The sequence below is a fragment of the Muntiacus reevesi genome, chromosome 17 (assembly GCF_963930625.1).
Source record: "Muntiacus reevesi chromosome 17, mMunRee1.1, whole genome shotgun sequence".
NCBI lineage: Eukaryota > Metazoa > Chordata > Mammalia > Artiodactyla > Cervidae > Muntiacus > Muntiacus reevesi.
Genome location: NC_089265.1, coordinates 13,607,518 through 13,628,943, shown reverse-complemented (window position 1 = coordinate 13,628,943; position 21,426 = coordinate 13,607,518).

Below are 21,426 nucleotides of genomic sequence, written 5' to 3'. Positions count from 1 at the left end.
GTCTCAAGAAATTAAAATTACATTGCTTCTTTGATTGAATTAATTTGTTATTGCTCATTTGTTTGATGTAGTCTAACTGATATATATATAAGGATATTGGGTTTCCAGTGACTTTAAAGTAGTGAAGACTGGTAATAAAATTTAATGAATACATTTTTCTTTCTTTTATTTACTTATGTATTTATTCATTCATGCTATGTAATAAGCACTCAATCAAGTCTTGAATACATAGATTTGTGGAATATCTTTACTCTTGATATTGTCTCAGTATAAAAGCCAAAGGCTAATTTGTAAGCAATTAATGAGGAGACAGTGTGCTTGGTAGTAAGGGAGGAAGTTACAGCATTGTTAATGGTGAGGCCTTGACCCCATCAGAGGTACTTTCAGTTCAAGAGATTGGATATGGGGTACAAGTTGTTTACCCAGATACTGATTCTGCCTGCTCCTCAGGGTTCCTTTTATTATATATCTCTTTCTTCTTACAGCAAGTTATCCAAAAGTCTAGCTCAACTATTTGCTGATAAGCACATGTTTACATATAAAACAGATATAGAGGTACTGTTCCTTCAAGGTATGTTTAACGTCATGTCCTCTGAAATTACTTTCAGGGCAGTGATTTCTTCTTTCCTACACTTTTCGGTTCTTCTTCTTTTTCACTGGCTCTGATTCTGCACCCTGGTGTATACCCCAAGATGCTGGGTGTATAGGTGTAGTGGGACAGCTCTGGTTTTAGGATCCTGACTTGACCGTAATCATTCTCAGCATCTTTTTATTCATGTATAAAATGAATTAAGTCAAATTTTAAACCTCACCATGCCATTAAGTGAGAATATAGAGAATTCTTGAGAACATGCAGAGAGTACCTTAAAAACAGTAGAAACAAGCTAAGTTATCTGAATCTTTCTCTCCTAGTCAGCTGACTTACCAAAACAAGTTTGAAACATATACCAGGACAAGTAGCTGTAATATTCAATGTGCATATTATCTTGCAATTCAGTAGAACTACTTTAGGAATAAGAATTCTAATAATACAGTAAAAATAAAACTGGTGAGGAGAAGGGCAGAAAGTGAATCTGATAGCTTTTCAACACATAGGTAAGTAAAAACAAAAACATAGAGTAACAATCAAAGCATGATTGGGCTTCACAAATCTACAATAAGTGTGTTTCTGCTTTCTGGAAAATACAAGTAAATGATGTGGCTTTTAGCATTCACTGTCTGTTAGTGGCATCCTACATGCTATCATTAAATAAGTTAGGCTTATTCCTTCCTTTGTCATACAAGCTAAATTTGGTGTTGAGCACATACATATAGAGCAGAAGCTTGGAGGAAGTCTAAACAGACAGCAGCATAAACAATTGAATTTAAAGATGTGCATAGATAAAACTTGCTGGAAAAACTGAACCTTGGGGAGTCATTTAAAGGCAGGGAAGAAGGGAACTCTTCAGAGAAGCAGGGAAGAATTATTCCAAGTGAAAAATCATAACTAGAAATCAAAACCAAAAAGAAATGTGTAGGCAAGAGGGAAAGAAGAGATAAAGAGGAGAGAAAAGACACGCTGTTCTGTGCTGTGTTTAGTCACGCAGTCGTGTCTGACTCTTTGAGGCCCCATGCCTGTAGCCCGCCAGGCTCCTCAGTCCATGGAATTCTGCAGGCAAGAAAACTGGAGTGGGTACCCTATCCTTTCTCCAGGGGAACTTCCCGACCCAGGAATCGAATTGGGGTCTCCTGCATTGCAGGCAGATTCTTTACCAGCTGAGCTACCAGAGAAACCCAAAAGACATGCTAAGGGGGGCCATTTGGTGAATCAGCTCTGCCATTTGCCTACAGGTAGAATAAATTTGTCTTATTCTTGAAACAACCTCAGCAAACACAATCTTGTAATCCTTATGGAGTTTTACTAAGGCAAAGAAAAGGCAAATATGAGATACTGGAACTTAATTTTTACAAAAGCTATGAAAAACAGCTGGACTTTGGACAGATCAAAGGATCTAAGTGTCAGCTCAAGAAAGTGACAAATTATTGCATCCCTACCCTTTAGTTGCTTATTACTGTTTCAGGCGATGAAAATGTAGCTTGACTAAGAACTGACTCTTGTCTTGTGAGACAGATATTCTCACAAGATATTATCTTGTGAGACAGATATTCAGGTAAACACATAGTGAAAGTTATATGTTCTGTACTAGAAGTGAGAACCATGTAAAGAGGAGACAGAGGAAATTACTTGTTCCAACTTGAGGACCTTAGGAAACTTTCTCTAGATAGAAAAGATAAAATCTGTTTTGATGGGATGTGTGGCATTAACCACGTGTTGGTTAAGGTTTCTGGCAGGCTCCTCTGTCCATGGGCTTTCCTAGGCAAGAGTACGAGAATGGATTGCCATTTCTTTCTCCAGGGGGATCTTCCCGATCCAGGGATCAAACACGTGTCTTTTGAGTCTCCTGCATTGCAGGTCGATTCCTTACCAACTGAGCCGTGAGGAAAACCCATATAAGAAGTCCTTACTCTTCTTCAGTTCAGTTCAGTCACTCAGTCATATACGACTCTTTGTGACCCAATGAACCGCACCACACCAGACCTCCCTGTCCATTCTCAGCTCCTGTAGACTACCAGACCCATGTCCATTGAGAAGATGATGCCATCCAATCATCTCATCCTCTGTCGTTCCCTTCTCCTCCTGCCTTCAATCTTGACCAGCATCAGGGTCTTTTCCAATGAGTCAACTCTTTGCATGAGGTGACCAAAGTATTGGAGTTTCAGTTTCAGCATCAGTCCTTCCAATGAATATTCAGGATTGATCTCCTTTAGGATGGAGTGGTTGGATCTCCTTGCAGTCCAAGGGACTCTCAAGAGTCTTCTCCAGCACCACAGTTCAAAAGCATCAGTTCTTTGGCCCTCAGCTTTCTTTGTAGTCCAACTCTCACATCCATACGTGACTACTGGAAAAACCATAGCCTGGAGTAGGTGGACCTTTGTTGACAAAGTAATGTCTCTGCTTTTTAATATGCTGTCTTGGTTGGTCATAACTTTTCTTCCAAGCAGTAAGCATCTTTTAATTTCATGACTGCAGTCACCATCTCCAGTGATTTTGGAGCCCAGAAAAACAAATTCTGACACTGTTTCCACTCTTTCCCCATCTATTTGCCATGAAATGATGGGACCAGATGCCATGATCTTAGATTTCTGAATGTTGAGCTTTAAGCCAAATTTTTACTCTCCTCTTTCACTTTCATCAGGAGGCTCTTTAGTTCTTCTTCACTTTCAGCCATAATGGTGGTGTCATCTGCATATCTGAGGATATTGATGTTTCTCCCGGCAATCTTGATTCCAGCTTGTGCTGCATCCAGCCTGGTATTTCACATGATATACTCTGCATATAAGTTAAATAAGCAGGGTGACAATATACAGCCTTGATGTATTCCTTTTCCTGTTTGGAACCAGTCTGTTGTTCCATGTCCAATTCTAAGTGTTGCTTCCTGACCTGCATACAGGTTTCTCAAGAGGCAGGTCAGGTGGTCTGGTATTCCCATCTCTTTCAGAATTTTCCACAGTTTATTGTGATCCACACAGTCAAAGGCTTTGGTATAGTCAATAAAGCAGAAATAGATGTTTTTCTGGAACTCTCTTGCTTTGCAGTGGATGTTGGCAATTTGATCTCTGGTTCCTCTCCCTTTTCTAAAACCAACTTGAACATCTGGAAGTTCACGGTTCACCTATTGTGGAAGCCTGGCTTGGAGAATTTTGAGCATTACTCTTCTAGCATGTGAGATGAGTGCAATTAATTGTGTGGTAGTTTGAGCATTCTTTGGCATTGCCTTTCTTTCGGATTGGAATTAAAACTGACCTTTTTTCCCAGTCCTGTGACCACTGCAGAGTTTTCCAAATTTGCTGACATATTGAGTGCAGCAGCACTTTCACAGTGTCATCTTTTAGGATTTGAAATAACTCAACTGGAATTTCATCACCTCCAATAGCTTTGTTCTTAGTGATGCTTCCTAAGGCCCAGTTGACTTCCCATTCCAGAATGTCTGGCTCTAGGTGAGTGTGAGTGATCACACCGTCGTGAGTATCTGAGTCGTGAAGATCTTTTTTGTATAGTTCTTCTGTGTATTCTTGCCACCTCTTCTTCATATCTTCTGCTTCTGTTAGGTCCATACCATTTCTGTCCTTTATTGAGCCCATCTTTGCATTAAGTGTTCCCTTGGTATCTCTAATTTTCTTGAAGAGATCTCTAGTCTTTCCCATTCTATTGTTTTCCTCTTTTCCTTTGCATTGATCGCTGAGAAAGGGTTCTTATCTCTCCTGGCTATTCTTTGGAACTCTGCATTCAAATGGGAATGTCTTTCCTTTTCTCCTTTGCTTTTGCTTCTCTTCTTCACACAGCTATTTGCAAGGCCTCCTCAGACAGCCATTTTGCTTTTTGCATTTCTTTTTCTTGGGTATGGTTTTTATTCCTGTCTCCTCTACAATGTCACAAACCTCTGTCCATAGTTCATCGGGCACTTTTGTCTATCAGATCTAGTCTCTTAAATGTATTTCTCACTTCCACTGTATAGTCATAAGGGATTTGATTTAGGTCATACCTGAATGGTCTAGTGGTTTTCCCCACTTTCTTCAATTTTAGTCTGAATTTGGCAATAAGGAGCTCATGATCTGAGCCACAGTCAGCTCCTGGTCTAGTTTTTGCTGACTGTATAGAGCTTCTCCATTTTGGCTGCAAAGAACATAATCAGTCTGATTTCAGTGTTGACCATCTGGTGATGTCCATGTGTAGAGTCTTCTCTTGTGTTGTTGGAAGAGGGTGTTTGCTATGACCAGTGCTTTCCCTTGGCAAAACTCTATTAGCCTTTGCCCTGCTTCATTCTCTACTCCAAGGCCATTATACTTCTTAGGTTAATTCAAAACCTGCTTCTCGTATTTCCACTTCTGTTTCTAGTTCTGCTGTTTGGAGCCACAAAAGAGCAAGACAAGTCTATCTGTTATAAGAGAATCCTTTGGGTATTTGAAAAATAGCTTGCGTGCTTCCCCTTTTTTCTGACCCATTTCTAAGCTAGATGGAAGTTTCTATACTTAACTCCTATTTGAGATGTTTTCAGGTCTCTTCTAACTTCATTTCTCATTTTTTCTTCTTCCTTTTAGTTTACTCTGGCTTATCAATATATATAAATGATGGTGAATTGTACATAGTATTCAAAGGTTGCTTTGTGTAGTGCAGAGTAAAGTTGGCCAGCTTTGTGTCACTATAGGAGATAATCGCTTTAAACTCCTCTGATTGGCTACCCATTGTAAGCAATCATCTTACACATCTAGCTCATTAGTAAATTTACAGTCACAGTTTATTTTCCCATTAACTCATACCAAGTATTTTTTCCTCCTCCATAAATTTATATTGGCTATTATTGAGCTTAAAAGCATAAGTGTACATTTGATTGCCTTCATAGTAACCTAGGAATTTAGGCCCCCATTGTCATATCAAATCTTGGCTTCATCTCCTTATTATTTGCTTTCTACCTTCTTTGTTGTCTCCTGAAAATATGATAAGGATACTTTTTTGTCTTCATCTAAATCATGAGAAAAAAATGATATTTTGATAGGTAAGGACGAGGCCACAAATTTGTAATGGTCCACCTTTATCCAAGGTTGAAATCAATGTCTTAGTCAACATGATTTATGATTATGAAGGCATTTATGAATGCACCTAATAATTCACATTTCAAAAAGCATCTTATTAACATGTATAAATACTTTATTTGGTTGTTCAAGTGTTTTGTTAAACTAGTGAAAAATTACCAAAATAGGAAGTAATGATTGTATAGCAGATTTATTTAGGGTAAATCTTCATAAATTTCTTGGGATTTCACAATTCTTGTCAAGTAATAGTAAATTATATTTATATAGTGCTTGACTTTCTAAACAATTCATCATGGGGTTTTCTAGATGGAAACATTGTATAAAGTTCATAGGCATTTTATTCTAACAAATGGAGTAGAATATCTGGCTTTAGTTTGCATTAGCTCTGTGTCAAAAGTGAATGTTTAAACTTTCAGTATATAAAAAGGATAATAATGGATGATTCATAGGATTATTATGAAGATATAAAGATAATTTATACCTAGTCCAGGGCCTCGCCCACAGTGTGCCTGCCACAATTACATTTCTTACTTCCTACACCAAGATAGTTGATTAACTGTACTGATTATTCAGATTGATATTATAGCCATTTTGAAGATGAAGAAAAAATGTTTAGAGAGCTTTATTCATTCATTCAATAATTATTGAATACTTTCTCTGTTTGACACTGTTATCCAGTAGATAGAGTGAATTACGAGATAGATGCACACATACCCTGGGAACACAGAGAATGTGTAACCAAACCCACCCTCAAAGGCTAGACAGTTAATTTTGAACAACAGCCTACTTAGAGTTGACATAGTGTTTTAACAACTCAGTAATTGTCTTTATTATAGATGTGACGTAAATATTAACAATAAATTTAATTTTTTCTGGTAGGTATAGTCTATAATAAAATAGTTTCTCATATTTAGCTTCAATGGGTAATAGGTTGGGGCAGCAAAGTGTGACCCACAAACATGTTTGAAAACCAGCTTTAATGAGTCATTAAAGATTATTTATAATTAGCATATGAAATATATGTAATTAGATGCTGTAAGGTATTCATGAGGTTCAAATAATTTGTTCTTTTATGAAGTAAAATATTTTCCTTCTGATTAAAAATATTCTTTATTAAATTGATAATCCATTTTTATAGCTGGATAGCCTTAAGTTGGCCATAAATACAGAATTAGTGAAATTAAAATTAATGATATTGCATGTAATTAAAAACCATCAAATTATGACCTTTGTAAGAATGAATTTATTCTATTCAAATCATTTTTTTTTCCTGTTCAAATCTTATTGTCTGAGAAAATGAATAATATTGTACAACTATGGAAAACTGTCAAAGTAGATAATAATTTAGTAGCTATATTTAATAGCAGTAACTAGAAAGATGACTAAAAATATGGTTTAAACTTGACAAATCTGTTTTGTTTGTTCCTAAGTTGATCAAAATATATAGTGTTTTACCCTTGGGAGAATTTTTATTCATTTGAAAAGAGATTTAAAAGAAAAATGCTAATATAGGACTTTTTACTTTGAGAGGAAATACACTGAGTGCTTTATATAAAGATACTATGTGAATCCTTAGTGTATTTAAAAAACAATAAACACCAAAAGTAGGACTCCCACCTATGCAGAGTGAAAGGTTATTGATCCTATACACAGACACACACATACACACACACGCACGACCATACTGAATTCAAAAAAAAAAAAAAAAAATCTAGGAAAATATAAAAGGCAGAAAAGAAACAGGGTCACTTCTTGAAAAATCGCTCTAGTTTCACATAAGAAAAATGGCAGTCTTTAGCCTTTTTGCCAGTTGCTCTATTCCTTACCTACTTCCACTCTTAGTTGGTGAGAAATGTTAATTTATTAGCTCAGAGCTGTCTGCATAAACTTGCAGCTGTGCTAACAGAGGGTGTGAACTCAGTTTTGAGCAGAATGTGAAATTGGTGGAGGCAGTAGGAATCCAAGGAGATTGTGATAGTCTGAGATTTGATCTTGGTTGGGGTGAACAGGGGACCAGGTGGAACTTGATTGGGTGATATAGACTAGTTAAGTAAACTCTCCATGTGTCCCTGACTGTCTAGGAAACTATACGTGAGACAGCCAAGTGCAAATTGAGTGTAAACAGAGATTTGGAAACTGGTTGATTTTTGAAGACCCCTCACCAGTAGCACACAACAAATTGTTATTGAAGAGAGGAAGTTCAAGATTTTTTAACCACATGTGCCAAACTCACTGGCTGACCGTTAAGCCAATAGAGACACAGGGGTGACCCCTCTGAAACAAAGCTTTAAGTTAAAAGATAAACCCTGTAGCATCCTATAGAAAAGAAGAAATAGACCATATTGCTATCCTAAACCTACAGATTTATTATCTATGTGAGCTGTGCTCAGTAAGACGCAGATAATCATGACAACTACCCCCAAGGACTCTAGAAGAAATCATATAATACAGTTCAAGTAATTAGAGCATAGTCTGACACATAGTAACTCTTCTGTTATTTCTTTTTCCTTTTCATTTTTATTGAAGTATGGTTGACTTGCAACATTATATATATTAGTTTCAGGTGTACAACATAGTGATCTGACATTTATGTACATTATAAATTAATCACCACAATAAATGTAGTCACCATACAAAGTTATTATTGACTACATCATTGTATTATTATTATATATTGTATTATTGTATTATTGACTACATTCCCTATGCTGTACTTTATATTCTCAAGACATTTATTATGTGCCTAGAAGTTTATACCTCTTAATCCCCTTCATCTATTTTGCTAATTTGCCACCTTCCCTCCCCTCTGACAACCAACAGTTCGTTCTCTATGAGTCTAGTTCTGTTTTAATTCATTTGCTCATTTGTTTTGTTTTTTGGATTTCACATATCAGGGATATCATATGGTATTTGCCTTTCCCTGTCTGACTTACATCACTTAGCAGAAACACTGAACATTCCACCCCAAACAGCAGAATACACATTATTTTCAAGTGCACATAGAACATTCTCCAGGACAAATCACGTTTGGCCACAAAACAAGTCTCAAAAATTTAAGAAGAATGAAATCATCATCAAGCATCTTTTCCAACTACAAAACTATGAAACTAGAACTCAATTACATGAAAAAAACTGGGAAAAACACAAGCATGTGGAGGATAATTTTTCTATTATTCTTATGGAAATCAGTAAGTGTGCTTTTGCAGAAACAAAAGCAAAATTCTATGAAAAAAGTAGTTTACTTTTTCAGATTAAGAGAGGATTAAAAAAAAATATAAAACAAGAGACGCAAAGATTCAACAATACAAAGTGCCTAATTAACTTGCTAGTTTTAGATGTCCTGAATTTTGCTATTCTTGAATTTAGGCTTCTGTTATGCATTCGTTCAACAATGATGTTGACGCTGATGAGACACTGTATAAGTTTCTGAAAATAGAAAAATGACTGATGTAAGAATTATAAAAACAGTGATACTACTAATTCAGATGTTTCAAACATATTATAATGATTTTATGTAACAGGGGCTCCCTGTTAGTCACGTGGCAAGACAGTTTAAAGATAAGGACATCCTGCATGTAAATATCTAATATTACCCTGGTGGCTGTTGACTAAATCCAGTAGTTAAATATTGACCTAAGAATTAGGCTTATATTAAAGTTAGCATTGTGTGGGCCTTTCTATTACTGTCAAGTCAATGTAGCTGATAAATAGAGATTTCTACCAGAGTTGTTGTACCTTCTTTGAATTTGCTATTAGTTATTTCATTCTGTTATTACATCCATTAGTTTAGAGAGCATTAGGACATTAGGAATAGACTTCTAACTTGAGAGCTTATTGAGAGCATAACACCAGAAGGGAATCCATTGTGATTATCTTGGGAAGTGATACTCATAATTCCTTCTGACTTTTCCTCAGTCAACACATGAAAAATTCATACATTTCAGGTTTGACTTTTGAAGGCTTATCTACAAGGAGTAGGCAGCACTGAGACTGCAGTTTCTGTTGGTGGTAATAACTCATAATATCTTTGCTGCTGAGCAGTTCTCCCCTGACCTTTAGACTCATATAGTTACTAGACTACTTGACATTTCCAAATGTATGCTACATAGATATATCAAGCAGTATTTTCCAGGAGAAACTGTTGATTTCATCCAACAAACCTGATCCTCTTCTGGCATTTCCTGTTTTCAGTAATTGTTAAAACCACCCACCAAGAGGCTCACGTTGGCAACTCTAATGCCTTCCTCCATCTCCCAACTCTGCAATTCCTATTGTTTCCTGCCTTCTAAACACATCTCGTGCTTTTTCAGCTTTCTCTACACTATGACTTTTGAATTGTACCTTTCTCCTAACCAGTCTCATCTTTAAATATTTTGTTGTTGTTGTTCAGGTGAGAAGTCGTGTCTGACTCTTTGCCACCCTGTAGACTCTAGCATGTCAGACTCCTCTGTCATTCACTGTCTCCAATTTGCTTATATTCATTTCCATTGAGTCAGTGGTGCTGTCCAAGCATCTCATCCTCTGCTGCTGTCTTCTCCTTTTGCCCTGTCTTTCCCAGCATCAGGGTCTTTTCCAATGAGTTGGCTCTTCACGTAAGGCGGCCGATGTATTGGAGCTTAAGCTTCAGCATCAGTCCTTCCAATGAACATTCGGTGTTGATTTCCTTTAGGATTGACTGGTTTAATCTCCTTGCTGTCCAAGGGACTTTCAAGAGTCTTCTCCAGCACCACAATTCAAAAGTATCAATTCTTTAGTGTTCAGCTCTCTTTATGGTCCAGTTCTTACATCTGTGCATGACTACTGAAAAAACCATAACTCTGACTATATGGATCTTTATTGCCAAAGATTGCTTTTTACCTTGATTCATGGACCTAACATTCTAGGTTCCTATGTGATATTCTTTACAGCCTTGAACTTCACTTTCACCACCTGACACATCTACAGTTGAGAGTCATTTCTGCTTTGGCCCAGCCTTTTCATTCTTTCTGGAGATATTTCTCTGTTCTCCTACAGTAGTATATTGGACACCTTCTGAGCTGGGGGAGGGGGGGGTGGGGGCGGTCATCTTCTGGTGTCACATATTTTTGCCTTTTCATACAGTTCACGGGCTTCTCATGGCAAGAATCCCAGAGTGGTTTTGCCTTTCCCTTCTCCAGTGGACCACATTTTGTCAGACCTCTTCACTATGACCCATCCATTTTGGGTGGCCTTACAAGGATGGCTCATAGCTTCATTGAGTTATGCAAGCCCATTCATCACAACAAGGCTGTGGTCCATTGTGGTGGTTTAGTTTCTAAGTTGTGTCCAACTCTTGTGACCCCATGGACTGTAGCTTGCCAGGCTCCTCTGTCCATGGGATTTCCCAGGTAAGAATACTGGAATGGTTTGCCATTTCCATTTCCAGGGGATCTTGCCAACCCAGGGACTGTACTCAGGTCTCCTGCATTGCGGGCAGATTCTTTACCAGCTGAGCTACCAGGGAAGCGAAGGGTCTTTACATCCCTCATTTAAATCCTCTTTTAAACATAGCAGCAGGGTAATCTGTTTAGATTATGGATCAGATAATAATATTGTCCTTAAAAACTTTCAATTCCCTTGCATGATATTTTCCAGTTACAGATACGAATTCCTTACCAAGGCCTATTATAATCTAGCTTCTTCACACCTTTTAAATTTGTTTCTTCCTACTCTCTCTTCTCTGTATGTTCTGGCTGCTGTGGCCTTCATTCAGTTTCTCATCTCTGTCTGTTCCTTTCCTACATCAATGTCTTGGCTGCTAGCTTTCTGCCTAAAAAAGACTTTATGCTGCAGATCCCAGATTAAACTTTACCTTTCCCAAACTATGGTAAATTGTCTAACTACTGTTATCATATTATATTATTCTACCATTAATTATAATATAAGTACCTCATTTTAATTTATTTTTTATTGAGATAACATTGGTTGTGACATTATATGTTTCATGTGTGCACATTATATTTCTAATTCTGTATACAGTACAATGAATACAAGCTTCAGATGTGCATTTTATGTACTCATCTATGTCGATATATATTTAAGCTGCCATATAACTGCTCTTAAATTAAGTGCTAAGAGAGCATATTTAGCACCTGTTTCTGTACAACTTCTAGAGCCTATACCCACTCACACAAAGTAAATCTGCAAAACAAAATAATAGAGATTACTAAGCACTATGTGTTCATAAAGCATTCATGAACACAAATAATTTAACAAACAATACTGAAGTCATCCCTTGGAGGAACTAGACATTGGCATAGGCACTCAGCAATGTGGCAAGTACCCTCCCAATCTGTCTGTGTTGCCTCCTAAAATCTAGCCCCCACACCGACCAACACAGTACATTGCTGAGGAGTCTCTCCAAACACAAGTCTCACATCAGAGATCAGCCACCACCAGCACTGGTGGAAATTGTCAATTTGTGGAGATACTACATTTTTAAAGAACTGGGTAGAAATAGAATAAAAGGTAATATATCTTAATTTCCTTTATAGACCTAGCCATTTTACTAGATTCATAGTATAAAAATTATAACATGTTTACTTGATTTAATCATGAAATTAAAATGGTTGGCATATTAAATTTAAAAGGATAGTTTATGTAGCCTCTAATTTCACATTTACTATTGGGATTTACTATTAGATATAGTTAATTGCTACAAATTCACTGCAAGCTGCTGCACTTAAAACGTGAACATCTTTTACTTTTTCTCCTATTTATCTGAAGTAGCAAACAATAGAAAATAAGAAACCAATATGAAAATTAACCAAAGCAAGTCATCATGTTTTGTGGCCATGATGTCCATCATGTTGTCAAACAGATGCAGAAATACACAAATTCAGAAAAGAGAGCTTAGTGTGTGTGTGTGTGTGTGTGTGTGTGTGTGTGTATTTCTCACACAAATAAAGCAAACCCACAAAATAAAAATGTACATTGCTAAGCAGTAAATATTCATAATGCATAGATGAACACTAATAATTTTATTAAAGGGTGTTAAAGTCATGTCCTGTAGATACTAGCTACAAGCATAGGAAATCATCAAATTGGCAAAGTACCCTGCTAATCCTATGTCCATTGTATCTCCTAGAACACAGTGCCCTAATCTCTGTGTGTGTGTGTGTGTGTGTACATACACACATACATATAATGTACACATTTCACATTGGATCAGGCCAAAAGATTCTAGAATGGAATACAGAGTTGTAACATGAGCAAGAGGTAGGATGTTGCTAATCCTCATATGGTGAGAAAATCTTGGAAAGCAGGAAGGGCAAAGCTCAGCTAAGAGATCTGAGCAGATAGAGTTCAGTATAAAGGTGATGGGGAAGGTGATATAGAAGGTTTACTGATGCAGTTTACTGAATAAATAACCATAAGCCAAGGACTGGGCTTGTTATTATTTAGTCGCTAAGTTATGTCCAACTCTTTAGTGACCCCATAGACTGGAGCCCACCAGGCTCCTCTGGCCATGGGATTCTCCAAGCAAGAATATTGGAGTGGGTTGCCATTTCCTTCTCCAGGGCATCTTTCCCACCCAGCAATCAAACCCTCATCTTCGTCATTGGCAGGTGGAATCTTTACCACTGAACCACCACGGAACTCTTTGATATTTGTAACAAATTTTTGAAGTAAATAGTGTATTCCTTAATTTACTTGTAAGAGACTTGGAGCTCGGTAAATTTAGCTCCTTTGCTGAAGTTCACACAGACAGTGGCCTGTCCAGGGACTTCCCCGGTGGTCTAGTAATTAAGACTCTCATATGGGGGGCACAGGTTCTAATCCTGGTTAGGAACTAAGATCCAATATGCTGTCAGGATTGGCAAAAATATTTGAGAGCATTTGAAAATGGCCTGTCTGGACAGACAGAGACTTATGTATTGGTCTTAAACCAAGCTCTTTAAGTCAATGAAGTCAATATCAGGGCTGTTTCCAGAAAAGGGAGGAAGAGCCAAGACTACATCAAACCAAGAGGTGGAGCTGCTGCTGCTGCTGCTAAGTCACGGAGAGGTGGCATTAATGCTTCACCATTATGCTTCTCCCTGGAGAAGGAAATTGCTACCCACTCCAGTGTTCTTGTCTGGAAAATCCCATGGACAGAGGAACCTGGCAGGCTACAGTCCATGGGGTTTCAAAAGAGTTGGACATGACTTAGTAACTAAACAACAAACAAATATGTGTCAGGTACACTTTTAGACTTTGTATTTATAGCGGTAAATGAGAAAAGTGTTAAGCTCATTGACTATACAGTCCAGCAGAAGAGACCGGCAATGAAAAATAAAGATACGAATAAATGCATGGCATAAATAGTATATTACTGTAGATACTTTGAAGAAAACTGTAGTTATCAAAGGGCATAGATGTGAAGGGATAGAAAATGGTTTTTTAAAATAGAGCGGCTAGGAAAGCTCTCTGAATAGTAGATATCTAATCAGAGACACAAATGAAGAGTGGAAAGACTGAAACACTAGTGTTCTGGGCAGCCACTAGTGCCATGAAGCAGAATCACTGTGTTTGAGGGATATTAGGAAGACAGCATGGTTAAAATGGATAAGGGAGGCAGACAGATGTGAAGATATGATTAGAGACAAAGACAACAGCTTGTTTATGTAAGCTTCCATAGGTTGTTATAAGGAGTTTGTGGGTTTTTAAACATTTTCTACTTTATTTTTAATCTTTTAGAAATTTGTATTGAAATATAGTTCATACTATAGTTTATAATACTGTTAGTTTCACATATACATCAAAATAATTTAGTTACATATATATATATATATATATACATGTGTATATAAAGTGAAGTCACTCAGTCGTGTCTAACTCTTAGCGACCCCATGAACTGCAGCCTATCAGGCTTCTCCGTTCATGGGATTTTCCAGGCAAGAGTACTGGAGTGGGGTGCCATTGCCTTCTCCGATATATATATAGGCTTCCCAAGTAGTAGCTCCCAATGCAAGAGACACAAGAGACACAGGTTCGATCCCTGGGGGCTAGGAAGATGCCCTGGAGAAGGGATGGCAACCCGCTCCACTATTCTTGCCTAGAAAACCCCATGGACAGAGGGGCCTGACGCTACAGTCCAGGTGGTTGCCAAGAGTCAGACATGAATAAGTGACTGAACACACATACGCACACAGCAGACCTATCTGAGATGTATTTTGATGCCACACGCATAGAATATCTATGCTAGGAGCATATAACAGGATCTCCCAGGATTCCACTGGGCATGTCTTTGCTGATTGAGTTGCCTATGATTTCAGCTCTACCCGCCTCAGGAGTTCAAAGGATGTTATAAAGGAACAGTGCAACTTCTGAGCTGTCCATTTGCCAAACTCCAATATTACTGCAAATGTCCATTTCCATACTATTACACATTATCTGAATGATCACTCTCAGGGCCTTCTCCTTTGCAGAAAGTCTCATTTTGATCTCAGTATACATTTCACAAAACTGAAGGTTTTCACAATCATCTCTTGTCTTCAAAATTGGTTAATTTCTCGGAGAGATAGATTTCCACACAGACGTGGGATTTGTCATTGTTTTTATCCTTTGTTTTACTTTCATTTTCTGATGAGGAATTCGATACTCCCCCTTTATGCGGCCATTGTTGGTAATGTTTTGTGAAGAGGATGTTAACTAATATTTCTGGAACTTCCTTATATGCTAATTTTGGAGCCAAGCATCTTGCTTACATTATTTTACTTTAGCTTCAGAAGAACCCTGGTAAATTGTGTGTTATTTTCATACATGAAGGAGGACACTAAGAATGAGAATTTAAATACCATGACTGATTACACTTAGTAAGCAGGGGAGTAGGGATTTGAGACTTCCCCTACAACTTCTCTAGAACTGCAGAGCACACGTTCTTTCTATTTCTGATGCTCCATAGACCCCAGAGTAAGTTCCTGTAGCAACCCCTGAAGGAATGGCTTTTTTCCTCCAGCACTTTAAAGTTTCTTTCTGACATCCAGGCTAACGGTGCTGCTTATTTTGTAATCCAGTCAAATGCAGCAGCAGTTTTATATTTCTGCTTTTGAATCTCAGATCCAAGAAACTGGCAGCAGCATGAATTCCTCAGTGTAAAAGAATTGTAATGATCTGACTTTGTCGATGGGTTGACACCGAATTCTTTTAGTCACATAAGGCTTTTTCTTTTTTTTGGTTAGAAATAAAAATAGTTGCAGAGGAGTGAATTTGAGGAGTAAGAACAATTTAACTGAAAACTGATTTTTTTTATACAAGATTTATAATGAAAGTGAAGGTCGTTCAGTCGGGTCCGAATCTTTGTGTCCCCATGGACTATGCAGTCCATGGAATTCTCCAGGCCACCTTGCCCTTCTCCAGGGGATCTTCCCAACCCAGGGATCTAATCCAGGTCTCCTGCATTGCAGGCGGATTCTTTACCAGCTGAGCCACAAAGGAAGCCCAAGAATACTGGAGTGGGTAACCTATCCCTTCTCCAGCAGATCTTCCTGACCCAAGAATCAAACTGGAGCCTCCTGCATTGCAGGCAAATTCATAATTCATTATAAGATTTATAATAAAATATGCTTAATTTGCCATTCCCAGAGACAGCTACCAAAAAATATACCTCCTTTGATTTTTATTCCCGTCATTTTCCTCATTTCCCCTCAGGTCTGCTCTAAAATAATGTTCATAATCTGTTCCAAACTGCATTGTCCTGGCCTTCCTCTTCTGAGAGAGGAACAGGCAAAAAATCTTCTCACTTGGTGATAACTGATTCATGCATGCATGCATGCTCCGTTGCATCTGACTCTTTGTGACCCCATGGATTGTAGTCATCAAGGTGCCTCTGTTCATGGGATTGTCCAGGCAAGAATACTGGAGTGGGTTGCCTCTTCTTTCACTGGGGGATCTTACTGACCCAGGGACTGAACCTATGTCTCCTACATCTCCTGCATTGGGAGGCAGAATTTTTACCACTCAGCAGCCTGGGAAGCCCTAATTGATTCATGCGTGCATGCTAAGTCACCTCAGTCATGTCTGACTCTGTGTGATCTATGGACTCTGGCCCGCCAAGCTCCTCTGTCTATGGGATTCTCCAGACAAGAATACTGGAGTGGGTTTCCATGCCCTCCTCCCGCGGATCTTCTCGACCCAGGGTTAAAACCTGTGTTTCTTAATGTCTCCTGCATTAGCAGGCAGGTTCTTTACCACCAGAGCCACCTGGGCAGCCCAATTGATTGATATTTCAGGGATAAACTGATTAAGGGGGAATGGTTATATTAATACGACCGATTTTTACCCCACATCTTTGTTTTCCTAATTCACACAAACCTATTTTACTACAACTTAAAAATAAGTGGCAAACTTTACATAGTGTTTATCACCTCTCAGTTTAGTTCAATAGTGAGGAGTTAATATGGGCTATGACTAAAGAAACTACTCGAGGAATTTATAGTCTGTGGAAGAACGAACATGTAAAGGGAAACAATTATATCCTAAGCTACACGTGCTATGAAACTCTCAAGACAGTAATTTTCTCAACTTTAAAATTCAAAAAAAGCTTATTAATGGCAATAAGTAAAGTGGTTCAGGTGAATATAAAGGGAGAGCAATTTCTGATAGAGGAAACTGCTTGAAATAAGGCCATCTAGGGAGTCAGATATTGCTAGTTATTATTCTGCTTCCCTCTGTTTCCCAATCCCCAACATGTGAGTGGGGCCCAGTGAAGAGCTGAGTCTCCAGCTTTCCCCCATTGATAATATGAAACAATGTGGTGGGAGTTGGGGTAGCTGGCATCCTGCTCTCCTCTCTGAGCTGTGATACGTGTCTATGGGAGGTTGGGGAACCGACAAGGGGCTCCCCACCCCCATGCAGGAACTGGCGTCTAAGTCAACACCCCTGTGCTGAGTGCTTGCTCTGCTTAGTGGCTCAGCCATGTCTGACTCTTTGAGACCCCATGGACTGTAGCCCACCAGGCTCCTCCAGCCATGGCATTCTCCAGGCAAGAATACTGGACTGGGTTGCCAAACCCTTCTCCAGAGGATCTTCCCAACCCAAGAATCGAACCCAGGTGCCCTTCATTGCAGATTCTTTACCAGCTGGGAAGCCCCAAGTTGATGCCCCTAACCACAATCAAATCTAAGTCAGTTTCCTTTTCCTGTTGTTCAGTCGCTAAGTCATGTCTGACTCTTTGTGACCCCATGGACTGCAGCATGCAATGCTTCCCTGTTCTTCAGAATCTCCCATGCTCAAATTTATGTCCATTGAGTCTGTGATGCTACCTAACCGTCTCATCCTCTGTCGTCCCCTTCTCCTCCTGCCCTCAATCTTTTCTGCATCAGGGTCTTTCCCAATGAGTCAGCTCCTTGCATTAGGTGGCCATATTGGAGTGTCAGCTTCAGCATCAGTCCTTCCAATGAATATCCGGGTTCATTTCCTTTAGGATGGACTGGTTTGATCTCCTTGTAGTCCAAGGGACTCTTAAGAGTCTTCTTCAGCCCGACAGTTTCCTGTTACCTCAAGTGATATTTGGATTTGGTTCAGAACCCTCTATGTTCTTTCCAAAAAATGTCATTATGAGAGGAATAAACTTTCTCTTACCTTCTTGGTACATGTTTGGCACCAGCAGTCTTCAAATATAAATTTTGGATGGGGTTTCCATTTCTTGATGGATGGGGTTTCATCACTTGAATGCCCATAGATGCACAGAGGGACAATGATTTAAATAGATTAAATCAGATTTCCCATCTGAAACTATTAAGGCCATTTTTTAAGTACTGAAAGTAAACAAATGTTAACCATAAGTTCTATATATGGTGATCTTAGATGTAAACATCTCCAATAAAATATTAGCAAGTCTAATCTAGCAATGAATAAATATAATTACTGATTCTGATCAACTGGAATTTATTCCAGGTATGCAAGTGTGGTTCAGTGTTCAAATATCAACTAATGCAATTCACTATACCAATAGGCTAAAAGAAAAAAAAAAAACACATGATCAACTAATGAAGAAATTGATTTAATGATGTAAAACAACTCTTCATGAAAAAAACCCTCAGCCAACTAGGAATGGTGTGGAGGAAGGGACTTCTACTTGAAAAACAACAACTAACAAAAGAACCTACAACTAACAAAACTCTTAATTGTGAATGAATGTTTTTCACCTACGATCAGAAACAAGGCAAAACCATCCACTATTAATAGCTTTATCCAATGACTACTGGAAATTATTGTCAGGCAAGGAAAGGAAATAACAGGTACACTGATTAGAAATGAATAAATAAAGCTGACCTATTTGTAGATGAAATGACTGCCTACATTGAAAACCCCAAGGAGCCTATAAAAATCTATAACTAATAAATGAGCTGAATATGAGTGTAGTTATAAGATCATCATACAGAAATCAATATGGCATTTCTTTATACTAACAATAAATAGGCAGAAATGAAGAAAATTTACAATGCCTCAAAATAAAATGAAGTGCTTAGGTGTAAATGAAAATACACATGGACAGAACCTGCCTGCCTAAAATGACAAAATACTGATGAAAAAAGTCAGAGAAGGTCTATGTAAATGGAGAGTCACACCATGCTCATGGGTGGGAAAATTCAGTGTAATAACGATGCCATTCGTGCCTGTGGAGAGTCACACCATGCTCATGGAGGGAAAATTTAGTGTAATAACGATGCATGCGTGCCTGCTTAGTCCAGTTCTTTGTGACCCTATGGACTGTAGCCCATCAGGCTCCTCTGTCCATGGAGATTCTCCAGGCAAGAATATTGGAGTGGGTTGTCATTTCCTACTCCAGGGGATTTTCCAAACCCAGGGATCAAAACCACATCTCAACTTGTCTCCTGCATTGGCAGCAGGTTCTTTACCACTAGCATCACCTGGCAAGTCCATTGAAGATGCCAGTTCTCTCCAAATTGATATATAGGTTTAACAAAATCTCTATCAAAATCCCATTAAAAGATTTTGTTTTAATATAAACAGACTTATTGCACTGATTTTTATGGAAAGGCAAAGGAATTATAGTAGTTAAATATATTTTAAATGAGCATTTTTTGTGATTCCATTTTCTCTCCTTTCTTTCTTAGAATATCATTTATACTTAAAAAAACTTTTTGTTTAGTAGTTTCTCTAGAGCTTGCAATATGATTTACAACTAATTCAATTCTACTTTCAAATAATACTATAATACCTCAGTGGTAGTGTGAGTATTTTATAATAATAAAATAATATTAATTGCCTTTTTGCATCCTTGTATCAGTCTTGTTATTCATTTCACTCATACATAAGCAAGTATCATCATATGTATATATATATCTTCTATACATAATTGTATACATAAGTATACATGATCAAATACATTTTTGGTACTATTATTTTGAATAAATACTTATTTGTCAAATCGATTAAGAATAAAACACATGAAAGTTTTATTTTACCTTCACTTAACCTTTTTGATGTTCTTCTTTTATTTCCTTGAAGTGGATTTCTGACCTGTGTAATATTTCTTATCTCTGAAGAACTTCTTTTAATACTGCTAGGAAGGCAGGTCTACTGGAAACAAGTTCCCTCAATTTTTGTTTTTCTGAGAAAGTCTTTATTTCTCCTTCATTTTTGAAGGACAGTTTTTAAAGGTAAATAATTCTAGGTTTGTGGTTTCTCTCTCAACTCTGTAAATATGTCACCTCAAACTTCCATGTTTTCTTAGGAGTATTTGATATGAATTTTTTGTTCGAATGTAAGCCATCTTTCAGGATTTTTTTCTTCATCTTTGATTTCCTGTAGCTTGAAAATAATATGAGCCAGGGGTAAATTTTTGTTATTTATCTTGTTTGGAATTCTCTGAGTTTCATGGATCTGTGGTTTGATGTCCAAGATTAATTTTGGGGATATTCTGAGTTATAATTGTTTCAAATATTGCTTCTGTTCCTTTTTCTCTTTCTTATTCTGGTATTCCTATTATACTTATGTTACAACTTTTTTTAGTTGTCCCACAGTTCTCGGGAGTTTTTTTAGTCGTTTTTTCCAATTTGCTTTTCATTTTTTGGAGATTTCTATTGAAATATTGGCAAATCTTTTGTCAGCTGTGTCCTATCTAATAAGCCCAAATAAGGCATTTTTCATTTCTGTAATAACAATTCTGACCTTTAGCATTTCTTTTTGGTTCTTTTTTAGAATTTCCATTTCTCTGCTGTACATTTACTCTTGCATGCTGTCTACTTTATCCATTGGAGCAGGTGTCCCCAACCCCCTGATAGGAACCAGGCCACACAGCAGGAGGTGAACAGTGGGCAAAGCTTCATCTCTATTTTCGGCCGCTCTCCATGGCTCCCATTATCACCTGAGCCCCACTTCCTTTCAGATCAGTGGCGGGACTGGATTCTCATAGGTACACATACCCTACTGTGAACTGCACATGCAAGGGATTTCGGTTATCTGCTCCTTCTGAGAATCGAATGCCTAATGATCTGAAGTGGAGCTGAGGCGCTGATGCTAATGCTAGGGAGTAGCTGCAAATACAAATAGCAGAGAGGTAGGACTGCACAGAGACCATAATAAAGCTATGACTTGCAGACTCATATCAAAACCCTATCAGTGAGTGGCAAGTGACAAGCTGTGTCTGGTGGCAGGCTTTAAGTCGGACTCCAGTACTTTTATTTTAGTCTATGTGTGGCCTGTCTATTTTTTGGTTTACCACTTCTGTCCATGCCCCTTTCCCACACTGCAGTTGTCTCTGTCACGGTTTTCATAAGTCCATAAGCTAACCCTAGCCAAAATGAGCAAAAAAAAGAAAAATACTGC